Genomic DNA, 16,008 nt, shown 5'->3' with positions numbered 1-16,008 from the left:
CTTTCTCCTGCAGCAGATAGGAACAAATACAGAGACCCACAGCAAGATCTCTCTCTCTCTCTCTCTCTCTCTCTCTCTCTCTCTCTCACACACACACACACACACACACACACACACACACACATACACACACACACAGAGTGGGGGCGGGAGACAGAGACAGAGACAGAAACAGAGAGAGACAGAGAGACAGAGAGACAGAGACAGAGATTGAGACATAGCTCCAAATGAAATGTCTCCACCAAATTCCTCTCTGCAGAGATCAAGAACCCTGCAGAAGAGGCTGTGGAGGGAGCATGCAAGTCAGAGGGAACAGAGGACACCAAGAGATCAAGACTCTTTAAATCAAATGAGGAAAATCTCATATGCAATCACAGAGAATGAAACAGCAAGCACAGGACCTACAGGAGTCTGCACCAGGTCCTCTGTGTATATATTATATCTGTCACTTTAGTACAGATACATTTTATATAAACCTTGTTAAAACATTAGCACACCATAATTACAATAAATGATGCCTAAAAACCCCACGTGATTTTTCCCTTCACATTAAGTCCAGGCATCAACCGACCCTTTACTGTGTCCACACTTTTGCCTTCTGTATAATTAAAAAGAACTGAATGTCAGATACAGCATTTTTAAATTGGTTACTTTCACTTAGTTATAGATACTTAAGTCCCCTTAGTTTATTCCATATTCTGGCAACACATCTCTTTTTAAAATTAATTTATTATTATTATGTATACAGTGCTCTACCTGCATGTACATCTACATGCCAGAAATGGGCATCAGATCACATTATAGATGGTTGTGAGCCACTTTGTGGGTGCTGGGAATTGAACTCAGGACCTCTGGAAGAGAAGTCAGTGCTCTTTACCTCTAAGACATCTCTCCAGCCCCATCTCTTTTCTTATTTCTACATACTATCCCATTGAACACATGGACCATACCAATCCTTCTACTAAAGGGTATCTCAGCTGCTTCCACATTTCTGCAAATGAGTAAAGCTGTGATAAATACCTATGTGCTTATGTGGGTATAGATGCTAAAGACTTTGTGAAGTATTAAGGAGTATCACATACTAGGAATATGACATGATCACATGATATGAGTGTTTTCTTTCATCTGAAACTGTCAAAATCTCTTCAAGTGTGACTGATCCATCTCCGGCCTTCCCACCAGCAGAAATGAAACTTCTCTTTGCTCCACACTCTGATCTGCAGTCAGTTTTGTCAGCACTTTGGATTTGTGCCATTCTGATCTCAAGGTAAGAGTAATTTTTCTTAAAGTTTTTTTTTTTCTTTCAGCTTTTAAAAACTTTATTTTCCTTCCATTTTTTCCTTTGCTCGGGTATCTGCAGAAGTGCTCAGGACCACTCAGTGGTGACCCCAACCCACTCGGTGGCCTGCACTGTGGGAGCTGCTGACCAGTCCTCAGTGGCTGGCTGGGTGCTACAGTCCTCAGTAGGGAACTGCTGGATGGGCACGGAGGGCACCTGCACACCCTCAGACCAGTCTGCCACCTCTAGTTGAGCAGTGATGAATTCAGGAGCTGGCGCAGTCTATTCGCCCTGGAATTTCTCCTTGGTCATGGCCTTCTCAGAGCAGCCTGCTCCTCCTTCTCAATCTCCTCTGGGTCTCTGTAGAAGTAAAAATCAGGTATAACCTCCCATGGGTGCTCCTGGGAGATAGTGCCACTCATGAGGAGTACTTCCTGGGCCAGCATCCACCCTGAGCTCTCTTGTTGTTGCATAGGGTGGCAATTTGCACATAGCACAGAGGAGAAACAATGTTGCACAGAGTGACAGTGGGCAGGTTGACATAAGAGGTCTCTTTGAGGGGCTGGTGGTCAGCCCTGGGGTCAGTCACTACTAGAAGCTGTAGCTCCCTGAAGGCTGCTTGTTTCTGATTGGTAAAAGTTCCAGGTGTGAAGCAGCCAGCAATGGGAGTAGTTCCAGTGGCAGCAGCAAACCTTAGCACAGCTCCCTGGCCAGTGTTCCTGGAGATAACACTCACATCAGCAGAGTTTTCAGTGGCAACAATACCTCTGAGCTGCAAGCAACAGCTTCTTCCAGTCCTCCTCAGATTTATGGTGCAGACACCATCACTCTTCCTTTTGTAGATGTATTGCTCCATCTGAAAGTCAAGGTTGGCACCACCTAAGTGGGTTCCTGTAGCAAGGAATTTGAGGACATGCTCCTCCTTCAACTGCAAGACACCAAGGGCTCCGGACATGATGAAAGCTTCCCTTTAAGTTACATAGGGAATCAAGAACACCACCATATGGACAGGTCCTTGGGTAGCTCAGAAAAGCCAAAGTTGGGTTTTATGGCATTTTATTCTGTCACTTGTTTTCAGACAGATGTTCCCCTTACTGGGTGTGTAAAAACTAGAAGATTCTGGTACAGAACTGAGATTCACCTCTGAATCAGATTTAATGGATCGATATTTTGCATCGCCTTTTGAGTCTGAGATCCAACTTCACGTACCTGTACAGAGACTTCAGGTGAAGAACTTGCAGCTGAAAGTCGTACCCTTCTTGCAACCAACTCTACCTTTAACTCACTCAATGGTTTCCGGCTGATGTCATCCATATGCAGGGCAGACGATGGTGATGAGTAGCTAGAATGAATGATAGCATGCCCCCAAAGGATCAGGGGACGACCTGCTTGTCCCAGCCGTCACTTCAATGCTGCTCCGTCTCCATATAAAATCAGAACTCATTATAAGATAAACAGACTGAACACTGACATCAGCAGCTGGTCTACGATTGTTTCAGAAGTGTTGAATCTCCCACCCTTATCCCCACAGTTGTGAAATCTGAAAGACAGATGATACACCAGGCACAGGATGGTTGGGGATGAGGACGCATGCATGGGGTGCCTGCTCCAAAGGAATGACTTTTTCTCCCCGGAGTGCCAGAAATCTGTTAGCATGTAGAAATGACTATCAGCTGCAATGCACAGTCTCTAGAGGGTCTGAGAATGGATAATCTGGATTCTTCATCAGAGAAATACAACCTGCCTTTGTTCACACTTCCCTCTTGGCAGTGAGCTTCAAGATGATTGCTCTAAGCCTGACCCTTAAACATAAATATTATCTGAAGGATGAAAGCTACAATTTCATATAATTCAAAAGAATTCCAAACTCTTCACTACTGATGACAGAAGTAAGGGCTGGCGGGCAGGAAGCAGGAGAAGTTTTACCTTGTATCTCATTAATGTTGGAGGCAAGCTTTTTTGTTGTGTTTGATTGCTTTTGTTTTTTCAAGTAAAAAGTCAGCCTGAGTGTTTCTTTATCATGGTTATAGTCAGTGTTCATATATAGTCATAATTCGGTATAGCTGTGCAGTTACTAAGATGGGCATTTGTCCAGGAGCAGTAATAAATGCATACGGATACATGTGGGATTTATGTGAGAAGGTTCTGCTGCTTGTCTGTGCTATTTTAATCCTCTGTCACCTGTAACTGGTGTAGTACCAGACCTAACTGTCATTTCTCCATGCTATACACTCCAGGAAGTGTGCTAACACTAGGAAGATGAGCCCACAATTCCAATAGGGGCATCTAAAAAGGACAAAGAAGTAGAAAGGTTTCTTTTCTTTTTATCCAAAATAATGATGGTAATAAGTGGGATGTTTTTAAAGCCAGTTACCCTAAAAATACCATAGAGATAGAGGCATCCTAATAAATAATTCTTACTTCTGTTCTTCCATTATCTTCAGCGATCCACACCATAACAACATGTGAGACGATAACAGCTTAGCCAGGTGCATAAATTACTATTCTTCAACAGACACTATATTATTTTTTTCTTCCGCCACCAAGAGAAATCATATTACTGCCTGAACAATGTCAGGATGGGTCATTTAACTCAATCTGACCAATGGCATGTGGGCAAAAGTAACACTTCGACAACAGTGCAGTTTAAACAACACTATGTACTAGCATCCACCAACCCTCGAGGCGCACTTGACTTAGAGTTACAGTCTGGTCACAGCTGTATCACCCTTCTTTCAATGTGTTCAAGCTGCAGGTAGTAGCAAAATATGTCCCTGAGGCTCGAACACCTTAAAATACCTCTCTTGTTATGAAAACTAATCTTGTTAAAGCTAATAGAGATACTGAAACATAGAAGCAAGACTTTTCACAATGATAAGAAAGAAAAGAAATGGCTGAAATTGGCTGGTTTGTGTGTGGTAATGAAACTGAAGTGAATCCATCAAGACAACAAGCCGTGCTTTGTAGTAAGGAAATATGTAGTTCACTGCATTAAGTCCTTTGTGTATTTGGAACTCAATGTATTTTGTATTTGGAGTTTGTTGTCATTTGCTAGAAATGTGAAGATAGTAAAAGAATGAACAAGTTCAGAAAAGAGCCATACTATTCATAAGTGGAGTAAAACATATGGAGTCTTCGGAAATTCGTAGGATCATAAAGGAGGCTTTCTGTATTTAGTCGGTCGTAAACTTGATGAATGAGAAATTTCTTGGGCCATAAATGTTGATAACAATCATGATACATCTTCAGAGCTAACCTGAACCAACACAGGCTAAGCATGCATTTCCTTAGAGTCCTGTAAACTTTGATATTTCAATATTTTCTTTCAGTTGGATTTAAGACTGAGAAAAAGTAAGCAGGTCCTGGGTCCCTGGGAATTGCCCCCACATTGGCGCGTAAGTCTAAAGAAACATGACTCAAAAAGAATTTGCCATGACTAGGATTCCAGAAAATAAAAACAAATCTCAAAGGTAAGTTAGTGGTACTAGTAGTCAGGAGACTACTGAAACATGAATGGACCCTTGTGCTACCAGTTCTATGAGTAAGAAAAAAGGTCTAGAAAGCACTTGAGGCATCCCTAATATTTCCAAACCAACAGTTTAAATCTCAAGCTTAACCAAAGCAAGCCAAACCATTTCAGTTCTTCTCACATGATCATCCAAGGACACAAGAGCAATATGCTTCATAATGGCATGAAACTTTCATCTTTTAGGCTGGAGGAATTTTATTGCTTTTGTTGAAAAAGCAAAGGCATATATTCTACATGGAGTTTCTGTACTTTTTTAAGTGTGAGAAATGACAACATTGAAAAAAGAAAAATAAAACAGCCAATTTAAACTCTCCTTCCACTCCTGCCCAAATCTCTGAGATCTATTAATTAGGCCCCCCTCCCCCCAAGAGTGCTTTCCGGAACTTATGTTGCATTGTGCTTCTGAAGGTCTCTACTGTTAGCTGGATTCTCGAAAGCCAGGATGAATGGCTGGGTGGCTGAGCAATGCTTTGAAAGGATATTGCTTATTATTTGTTTACATAACTGTGATTTTATTATTTCCTTGCTACAGAAATAGAATACATTTTGCTGAATTGGTGAATGAAGGAAGGCGCTTGTGTTGGAAGCTGGCAGATGTTTTCACTATTTTAGGTCTCCACTCTGCTGTTCTGTTGCTGAGTTTATAAAGCAAATCTGGATGTTAAAAGGGAGGTGCTAAGGAGCCTCATAGCCTAACATACACAGTCCACATGGGAGTGGATTGATGGGGAAATTAGGACGAGTTCCATTTGATTATACATACCTGTAGTCCCACCACTGTAGAGGCCGACATAGCCAGATCATGAATTTAAAGCTAGACTGGGCTATGTGTCAGACTCTGTTTCAAACAGAAAACACTACAACAAATGGATGATGGCAAACCCAAATCTTTTTAGGTCAAACATCTGGCCATCACAGTTGTCAGCTTAATATAAACTTCCTGAATGGTACTGAGTAGTTTTTGTTATAATGACACCTATATGTAAGTAATTTTTTAAGTAGTGGAGGAAAGAAAAAGAAATTGTCATCCAAAAATTAAGCCACAGTGTCAGCCTCAGAATGTATGTTGGCAGACTCTTGAACAGTAAGCCTAGGCAGAGGAGATGGCTCAGTGGCTAAGACCACTGACTGCTCTTCTAGAGGACTCGGGCTTACTACTAATACCCACGTGGTGGCTTATAACTGTGTGTAACACCAGTCCCAGGGAATTCTTCTGGCCTCCCTGGGCATGGTACACATGTGGTACACATACATTCATGCTGACAAAACACCATATACATAAGTAATAAATAATAACATTTTGAAAAAATGAAGTGCTGAATCTTGGCCAAGAGAATCAATAAGAGCATCATGACATGCCTGAAGAGAGGGTACCAAGTCTAAGAAAGGTCCTTCTCCAAAGTCACATTCACAATAAACCTCACAAGAGAATGTTGACCGTTCTGCTCAAACATTGTCCAGAGTCCCCTAATTTCCCCTGGGAAGTGGCTTTACATTACAAAGGATCAAGCAAAGTTCAGGTCTCAGAATCTGTTTGGTCCTTCATAGCTGATTAAGTAGCTAAGTAGATTCAATTATTGAGTTGTAGTGTAATCCTCCCAATAGTGTCACACACTGAGATTCTGGGTTTTCAGCAGTTTCTGTGGTTAAAACAAATGCTACACAATAATTGACATGGTACAGAAAAATAGATTGTATTGCCTGATCGTATTTCAAGATTTCAGAAGTTGTCTAGGTTCAACACATATTAGTAAGAACTTGAAGGTATTTGGGAATTAAATATAAATATTATATTTTAAACCAGCCCTTCTCAATCACAACAAAGGTCACAACCCTTTCAAGTGTATCGCCTAAGGCCATTTGAAAACACAGATTTCACACTCTGGTTCATAACGAAATTACAGTTATGAAGTAGCAACAAAATGACTTTGTGGTTGGTGGTCACCACAACATAAGACACTGCATTAAAGGCTCACACGATCAGGAACGTTGCGAACCATTGCTTTAAACTTTCTATGTGCACTTTTTTAGTCTACTTGGTTAGGAGATGTAAGAGTTAATCTTAACGATCAGCTTGATGGGATTTAGGATCACCATGGCAATAAATGTCAGAGTAGACTTGAGAAGAATTACCTAGGTTAGTTTAACTGAGGTCTGGAGAATCACTGTACATATGGAAGGCACTTTTCCCTATGAGGGGCTTCTGGTATGAATATAGGAGAGAAAAACCAGCTGAGCTTACTTTCCTTGAATATTAATTGCCTCCTTCCTCACTTGGGACCAAACTTGACCAACCACCTTCCTGTCCCTGTGGCCATACCTTCCCTGCCATGATGGACTGTGTCCCCCCAAAATGTAAACCAAAGCAAACTCTTCCTTCCTTAGGTTATTTTTGTCAGGTATGTTGTCACAGTTAATGAGACAAGTAAATAATATACTGAATTATGAGGACACAGTTTGCCTCTTGCAATTGAATAGAATGAACTTCTAGATAATTCTTTTATCTGGTAAACATTGGGGAAATACAGCAACTAAAGACACCATGGACTTATAAATTTTGGGAGTCTGTGGTCTAGCCTGAGTAAGGTTGATGGTAGAAGTCCATTGGACACAGACCACATCACATCCATGCTGGAGGAGAAAATCTTATTGTGAAGATCAGACCATTATGTTCTCTGATTTCTGCAATGGATTCACCTGACTGTGACTCTGTTTATAGTTAATCTCCAACAATTCTCCAGATCAAAGAACCTTGCATGTTAGAACATGGATGGTTAGAGCATGTCAGAGCTGTGCTATTAATTATGAATTTAGTACTCAAGTGTCTTTCTTATCACCCCTCACAGTATTGTGGATTTTTAATAAAAATAATATGACAATATTGAGTCCCTTGCAGAATATGCCAGAGAGTTCATGGGTAGAAAGATGAAGAATATTTTTGAGTTTATATGGCAAAGACTTCAATTCTTGACTGCTGCCTTTATAACATGGTAATCGAAGAACCTCTTAGGCTTCTTGGACACTGATGAACAGTGAACCTGCCCCAGAGATTACTTTCTGACTCTTTCATAATTTTAGTAACACAGGAGGGAAGAATGCCTAGATTCAAATCTTGGTACCACCATCAAGTTTGTGCCTTGGATCTAATACTTCAACTTCTCTAAATTTCAGCTTGTGTGTGTGTGTGTGTGTGTGTGTGTGTGTGTGTGTGTGTGTGTGTGTGTGCATGCGCTTGTAGAGACTTGGTGTTACTCCTCTCCATATTTTTGTTGAAACTAGATCTCTCCCTGGCCGGAGGCTCACCAAGTAGGCTTGGTTGGCTTGCCAGCAAGCCCTATGGATTTACCTATCCTCATACCCCAAGTTCTGGGATTGCAAATGTATTTCAATACCTGGATTTTTGTCTTCTGTGGGACCTTGAGATTGAGACTGTCCTTATGCTTGCAAGGGAAGTAATTTACCCACTGACCTTCTCTCCAGGTCCAAACTTACAGTTTTCCTAGCTGTATAGTATATATTGTTTTTATTACTTGGTTAAGATGAATGTTGTCTATATTAAGGGAAATAATACAAGTTCTTAGAACATGCCTGACAGAAATAAATCCAAAATAAACGCCATTTCTTATTTACAATCTTTGTACCCTCATTATTTCCATTATTGGCCATAACTGCATTCACTTTTTAAGCTGCTATATCTTCACCAGATGTACCTGCCATACTTAATGCTGAAGTGCAACTCGTATACTTCATGAAGTTCCTGACTGAAACACAAGCTTGTGAATGTGTCAAAGGTTCCACTTTTCATCATTATCTGCATGGGCCTATGTAACTAGGAGAGGCATGTGACTGGTTGTGACCAGTTACAAAGGAGTGAAAGTGAAAGGAAGAGATTTGCACACATAATCTTTCAGTTTCTTCTTTTCTTATCTCAGCACACACAGAGAACTTTTATTCCAGGCATAAAGCAATTTGGTAGGGATACATACATACATACATACATACATACATACATGGTGTCATATATAAGTGTCATATATAAGTGTCATATATAAGTCATATGTGACATATGACACACACACACACACACACACACACACACACACACACACACACACACGTCAACTTGGATTCCTCTAAAATCCAACCGGAGCAAACACTTACCTATTGCTTATGAAAAATATATCCTATGATTACTAAATAAGCACAATTTCATACTCACAGGGATTCTACACTATATTTTAACACGATGGGCCCACGTGACCTTCATTGGAAGGTAGTTTTTTTCAAGATAGGATTTCTCTGTGTAGCCTTGGCTGTCCTGGACTGGCTTTGTAGACCAGGCTGGCCTCAAACTCAGAGATCCACCTGCCTCTGCCTCCTGGAGTGCTGGGATTAAAGGCTTGTGCCACTATGCCTGGCTGGAACATAATTCTTAATGGTGACTCAACATTCAGGAAAAAAATGTTTACAAAAGTCTTTATAAATACTTGCTTGAACAATTGAATGTGTTACATATTTACATATTCTTTTCATTCACTTGACCTCTAGTGGAGCTTAAGACAGACAGCAGCAGGCTCCCTGGTCCACTACACATTTTACTCCTGTGACTGGCATCCACTACATCTTTTCCTATAAGCTGGTACTTGGTACTGCATTTCACTTAGGAACTTGGTTGAAGCTCTTGTTCAGAACATGCACATATGCCTTCTCCATGTGGTACCAGTCTCCTACTATACATCAATAAAAACCCAATAGGCAATGAGTTTTTCAATAGTGTGTGAGCTGGGATAGCCACAGGTAAACCTGAAAGGCATTCTATAGTCTGGACTTAAAAAATTTCTTAACCTTAACTCAGGTGCATCAGATTGTGTAAATAGACCTCCAAGATTTTGTGTGTGTGTGTGTGTGTGTGTGTGTGTGTGTGTGTGTGTGTGTATTGGGAGACATTTGTATTTCTCCTATCATTCACTCCGTAAATAATGCTCCTTGAACACATGCAAGCTCACAAATTACATTTTTTGTAAACAATAGGTATGTCTTGTTCTAAGTGGGCATCTAATGCTCACTCTTTATTATCCCAGCTGTATGTTCACTCATAACTACTGGGTGGTGAAGGTTAGGAGAGATGCACACCTTTCAGTTTTCCCTGTGTCTCGCATGCTATCTAGACTACAAATGTTCCAGAAATGGGGAAGAGGGTTCTAAGAGCATAAAGTAAGATTACTCTGACAGTAATTTAAAACATCAGCTAAAATATTTCCTCTAGAACTATCAAATTTTAAGACTACATTTATCTAAAAACTGGTAGTGTAAAACTGTTAAATACAAGCCGTGTTTCATCGTGTCTTGAGAGGTCTGCCTATGCTGCTGCCTATCCTCAGATATTTCTTCTTTCTCATTTGTGTTTTATTTTCTTACTGTATCCTAGGCTGGCCTCGAACTCATGACCTCATAAGCCAGCCTAGCATCAAACATGTTCTTCCCTGGCCTTAGCCTAAGAATCACTATTTAAAAAATTTTTAAATTAGAAAGGACATTCATCAAATAATAAATTTGATCATTATAATCAGAAAAGCAATGAGTGGCAGCACAGGCAAGGCTGGGAGATGACAGGAGGCAAGGTAGGGTTTTGCTTGGAACAAACTCTCCAGTTCTGCCTGTAGAGTGCTGTGCCAAAATCAAGTGAAATTTTTAAGTGCTTGTTTGCACTTGCCATTCTTTGAGATATTTGATATGAACTAGATAATAGTAAATTTAACAGCATTGGAAAGAGTATAAGAACGTGTCCTGGATCCTAAAATTCTGAAAGAAAAGGAACATAAATTTAACACGAAATAATTCAACTGAGGAACGAACCAGACTTAAAGAAACTCACATTTAATAAATAAAATTTACATTTTGAGATACATCATTTTGAAAGGTTTTTAAAGTTAATATTATAAAAATACATTCTCCAAATAAAAATCTTGGCATTGGCCAATGATGGAGCTATTATCTATCTGTACGTGTTTTATTTTAAAAAATCCTATGCATTTTAATGCAATTAGCTAAAGTTGAACAAGAAATAATATAGAACAATGTTTTATTTCCACGTCATCACTTTGTCATTGTACAGGATTCTCATTTAGAGAACCTTGCTGATAGCCTTCCTGGAATGTCACACCGGCATTCTACACCAATGCTCATAATTCTGCTAGGATACTGCTGTCTTTCTACAAGAATGGCTTCTTCCTCAGGAGAAAACTTCAAGTGTGTGCTAATAAGCTTCATGGTGCAAAAGATATTGGCCACAGTCAAGAACGCCCCGGATTCATTGACGCCCCTCTTCTATTTGCGAAAGTGACTTAAGGCAGAAAGTGGAAATATGCCGTGAACTACTCATAACTCTTGCTATTTCCTATCTGCTTGTCTATCGCTACACACACACACACACACACACACACACACACATTTCAAAATGAGAGAAAAGACTGTTGCATTTTATTAAGGCACATAATCTGTCTATATTTGTTACTTGTTTCATTCCCCACCCCTGCAGAAAGGCTAGCACTGGAATTCCATGTTCCTACAATCTGGCTGAAAACATTTATTTCTAGGTGGCCTAGATTTCTTCCACTTCTCTTTCCCGCAACAGCTGTGTGTCAAGCAAGGAACAGAATAGGGACAAACATTCATTTGGCCAAGGTAGGCCATATCCCCAAAATGTCTTAGAGCTTCAATTTGAGGATGGCAACTGACCCAGGTATAACAGTTTAAGAGCATTTGAATATTAAGATCCATATTTGGAAGTTTCTACATTAGCTTACAAGCAGGACTGAAGTCTGTAGGGTACATTTATATATGTTCTTTTTTTACCGTTCTTGTATTTTTTTATGGGTGCATATTAAATATAAAATATTGGGTTTCATTATGACACTTTAATGTATGTGAACGATGTGTGCCAATCATGATCTTCCCCATTATTATCTCTTGTCCCCCTCACCTCTCCCACAGGTCCCTCCCTCTCACCAAACAGGCATTCTTCTACTTTCATATTTATAACATAGATTTACGTATGAGAGAAAATATGATATTTTCTTTTGGTGTCTATATTATTTTATGAGGCAATTTGATGAGCTCCAGTCCTGCCCACTTCCTTGCAAACATCACATTTTTCTTCATGGATAAGTAATACTCCATTAAATATGATATTTACCTTTACTCATCCGCTCAGAACCAATTCCCATCTCTAAAGGCATACAAGTTAACCAGAAATCTTCAACACGCTTGTCTTTCATTATGCTCTTTCCCTCAGCTGATATTTCTATTTTCCAATTTTGGGCCTTCTGAAAATTGCTGGCTAGCATCTCAAAAATATATATATTTCGCCTTTTACTTCACTGGAGGACATGCCTAGTACTAGAGTTGTAGTTCAAATACAGACACCAGTGTTGAAATTTCATCCATGTTTTTAACATATTTTCTTTTTGCTGCTACAGAATGTTTGCTTTGTATGCATAACCATAACAATAAGCATCAATGACTTAAATATGTGTTAGGAGGCTTTCAGAGCCCGGTTGAGTGGCTTAACGCTTATAATGTTTCAAACTAGGGACAATTCTTCATTATACCTGGTCATATGTTTCCTGGGATCAAGTCCAAATCACTCCTTGGAAGGGACTGTGCACCAGCTCTTGACATAGTTTTGTTTATTCAAAAGGTTGGTAGGTGACATCCTTTAAAATAACCATGCACGGCCCTCACATTGAACGCATTTACTCCTTTGCTTGTTTTCCACCAACCTCCAATCTTTGATGCTGATCATTTTTGTTGGCCCATTAATTGCATTTCTTTTCTTTGTTAAATACAATCCTTGAATGCTCATGTTGAGTTGCCAGAAACCGATGAGAGGAATGGCACCAGAGAGGAGCCACTGCTTTTCTTGGCCACGGGCGTTTCCAGTCTGAACAATGCCTTTGTTCCTCATAGCTTTCAGCAACTTCATATTGTGAGCAGGAGCTGGCTGAGGTCAACGAAGTAATGGCAAAGGCTGCAGATCTCTTGTAGGTAGTCGTGAAATGCGAGGTGAATTATGAAAGCAGAAAGGTATAAAAAGATATCTAGGTCAAAAAAACTTCAGCATACTGCTGAAGTATGCTCTAAAACTTAAGTGATTCTGCTAGCAGCGTGGCCTTTCTTCTGAGGGATCTATTCTATATGAGGAGTGAAAAGGGGGGGGGGATCAAAAATGTTGGGCTACGAGTTGATATAAAAATACTAAAAATGCACATTTTATAAGAAAACAAACATCTTAAGGTATTTTATTTTCAAGACTGCAAAATTCTTACTGTTCTAAGTTCCTTTTCTTTTTATAAGCCATTATTGAAACAGATGAAGATTTCCTTTTAAAAGATTTTACTTTGTCTTTGATTATGCGTATTTAAATTTGAGTATGTGCATATGAGTGCAGGTGCCAACAGAAGCCAGAATGGGAGGTCAGATCTCATGGGGCTAGTGTTACAGCAGTTGTAAGCCACCTGAGAAGGATTCTCCAAAAGAGCAGCGAGCATTATTTTAAAGATAATTTAATGGTAATTATTCAAAGTTAGTATTTTACAGATTGGAAGCCTTAAAATAGAGTCAGTCCTACTGTTAAAGGAGCATGACTGACAAAATAAAATAAACCTGAGAAACCTAAACATCACGTGTTATAAATAAGGATGTTCCTTCCTCTAAACTTTTTGGAAGCTGTGGGAGATGAGTCTTTAGAGAAAGATCTGGGAAGGGGGACTGGGTTTCAGCTCAGTGGTAGAGCACTTGCCTAGCAAGAGCAGGGCCCTGGATTTGGCCCTCAGCTTCAGAAGCAAAACAAAACAAAACAAGGCTAAACAAAACAGGACAAGACAAAAAAAAGATCCAGGCTTTAATAAAATTCGAAGATATAGAGAGTTCTATTGAAAAATGCCCAAGGCCTAAGAAAACTCCTTATATTTATTGGATTCTATTTTTCTTTTTCTTTACATTATTTTTTTACATATACAATTATATTATTACACATATAAAACTGCCTACATCAAGAAGAACCATGAAACAATCAGAAATTATATAAATGTTACATTCATAGTGTTTTGGCTTTTTGTATTTGGCAAACTTGAAGAAAACATCTTTCCTATCTTGGCGCGTCTAACATATCTCAACTAAAAACATCTATCTAGACCTAAAAACATCTTAACCCCTAAACAACTAAGCTGAATTGTAAAACAAAACTATCTGTTCTTCAACCCCATTAGAGACTTGAGAGGAATATAATTATCTGAATAGACAGCCAAGTGCAGGTTCTATTTTTCAAAGTCCAGAAAAGGGATAAATTTTTGCTCCAAATCCAATTCCAATTTTCACTCTTCATTAGTATTCTATACTTATTCTTACCATACCAAGACATTGATTTAAAAATTTTTTAATTCTTAGAAATCTCTTCATTTCATGAGTCTAGCTGGTCTTTCTTTTGCATTGGACTGCCTTCATAACTCCTAGAGTAATAATATATAACCCCTCATCACATGTTAGAGGATCAGAAAGAGATTATAGCTTCGCCTCTCAGCCTTCTGCTTTGCCCCACATACCCGATGATCTAGCAGGTCTACAGCTTTCCTCCACCACCCCTTCCCTTTGTCTCAGCCACCAACTCACACAGGCATTCCCAGGGAAACTGTTGACCACTACAGAAGGGGAGTCAGGTAGGCAGTCTTCACTCTCCCTCATCTACTCCCATCCCTAGCCTGTAGGCTGACCCCAGCTTTGTAACAGACCACCTGCTGTGGCGTCTCATTCTTTTCTGCTCCTATACCCAGGGGTCTATACAGATCATGGTGGCAAATCTTTCCACTTCTAGTCCATCACCTTTTTTATTTCTTTTTTTCAAGACAGGGTTTCTCTATATATCCTTGGCTGTCCTGGACTCACTTTGTAGACCAGGCTGGACTCGAACTCACAGGCATCACCTGTCTCTGCCTCCCTGAGTTCTGCCATCATCATTTCTTAGTGTTAGCTACCAATACCTAAAAAAAAAAAATTCCTCTGGGAACAAATACAGAGGTTCACAGCTGGACACTGTGCAGAGAGTGAGTGACCTTGGAATCCTTAATCTTAAATGGATTAAATCCTTCTCTTGAGGGCTCAGGGGACCCTGCTGAAGAGGAAGGAGTGAGATTGTAGAAGCCAGAGGAGATGGAGGACACCAAAGAAATGAGGCCTTCTAAACACAGCAGGACCAACACTCATATAAACTCAGAGAGTTAGCAGCCTACACAGGCCTGCTTGGAGCTGTGACAGAAGGTTGTTCTAGAGCTGAAAGAAGTGGACACATTCCTAATCCAAAAGCTTTGCTCAATTGATAACCACTTGGCAATTTTTCTTTTCTTTTCTTTTTTTTTTTTTTTTTTTTCTTTTCTAAATTTGTTTATTCACTTTATATCCTGGTGGGCCCATCCCTCCACACCTCTAAGTCCCACCCTTCTTTCCTCTCTCCCATTCCTCTGCCTCTACTCCTCAGGAAAGAGGAACCTCCCCATACTCACCCACCCCAGCTCACCAAGTCACATCAGGATTGAGTGTGTCCTCTAGTGGCCTGGCAAGGCAGTCCCTCCAGGGGCAGTGATCAAAAACCTGGCAATCAAGTCCATGTCAGAGATACCCCTACTTCCATCATTAGAGGACCCACATGAAGCCTGAGCTGCCCATTGGCTACATCTGTGTAGGGGGCCTAGGTCAAGTTCATGTGTGGATTTTGATTGGTGCTTCAGTTTCAGCAAACTCCTCTGGGCCCTGGTTAGCTGACTCTGTTGGTCTTCTTGTGGAGATCCTGTTGCCTCCAGATCCTTTTCTCTTTGCCTCCATTCTTCAATAGGACTTCCTCTGTATCACCCAATGTTTTACTGTGAGTCTCAGTATTTGTTGAAGCACTGCTAGGTGAAGCCTCTCAGAGGACAACTCTGCTAGGCTCCTGTCTGCAAGCATAGCAGAGTATTGTCAATAGTATCAGGGGCTCCCTCTCATTGGGCAGATCTTGGGTTGGGTCCAGCATTGCTTAGACATTCCCTCAATCTTTACTCTATCTGCTCTACCTTTATCCCTGCAATCTTGTAGGCAGGACAAACATTGAGTCGAAGTTTTTGTGGTGGGTTGGTATCCCCCTCCCTTTACTAGTGGTCTTATCTAGGTG

At 40.2% G+C, this 16,008-nt stretch overlaps 1 pseudogene; it reads right to left on the bottom strand.

The window, feature by feature from the left end:
- Positions 1–1,366: 1,366 nt before the first annotated feature.
- LOC127198935 (40S ribosomal protein SA-like) lies at positions 1,367–2,234 on the bottom strand (annotated as a pseudogene).
- Positions 2,235–16,008: the final 13,774 nt, after the last annotated feature.

This window comes from Acomys russatus, chromosome 15 (genome assembly GCF_903995435.1).
Source record: "Acomys russatus chromosome 15, mAcoRus1.1, whole genome shotgun sequence".
Lineage (NCBI taxonomy): Eukaryota > Metazoa > Chordata > Mammalia > Rodentia > Muridae > Acomys > Acomys russatus.
This window is presented reverse-complemented; position numbering and strand designations above follow the sequence as displayed.